Raw genomic sequence first — 733 nt, forward strand, 5'->3', positions numbered from 1 at the left:
CCATTGTTTCAGTTTTACAAGTATAAATGTATCCCGCAGAAACTTCCAAACCTTATCTAAAAAATCAAATGTTATTTTGCTATCTCAATTTATCTTATTTTATCAACTTTTTTGCTAGCCATAGCATGATAATTTGTAACAATTGTTAAAAAATATTTAAAACTATTGCTTAATGAAACAAACCTATTGTCAGCTGTTTTTCTAATTGCGATGTGCATAACATGCCACTGGAAATGATATTTTAATTTATTTTACAATCAAATGTGCTGTACAGTATCGATACGTTGCTTGAATCCAATGTCATTTACTAAATTTGCTATAACTTTTCTATTTTCAAATCGATTTGCAAAAAATTTGGATCTGTAGACTTTGAAATTAAATAAGCTTTAACATAGCATAGTAATAAGAACAAAAAGTTTGCAGCTTTTAGGTGTAATTCACAGTAGAATAACGATACGACATAAAATTGTGTCCGATTTCACTAATAAATTGGCAGATAACTCTTAAACTGATAATTTGATTGCAAAACATTGTATAGCAGGTTCGTAGGGATTTCAAAGACCTTTAATCTGGTGGAGATCTTTTTGTGGTGTGATAATCACAACCGGATATTTTTGGAAAAAATTGAAAATGCTGTTTTCTCAATTTGAAAAAAACGATAATTTCGCAAATTCTTAAAACCTATTCTACTTTTTTAATTTTTGACCTCATATTCAGATTGTGTAGGTTATTT

Source organism: Rhagoletis pomonella, unplaced genomic scaffold (genome assembly GCF_013731165.1).
Source record: "Rhagoletis pomonella isolate Grant_MI unplaced genomic scaffold, Rhpom_1.0 Rhpom_scaffold_00006, whole genome shotgun sequence".
Lineage (NCBI taxonomy): Eukaryota > Metazoa > Arthropoda > Insecta > Diptera > Tephritidae > Rhagoletis > Rhagoletis pomonella.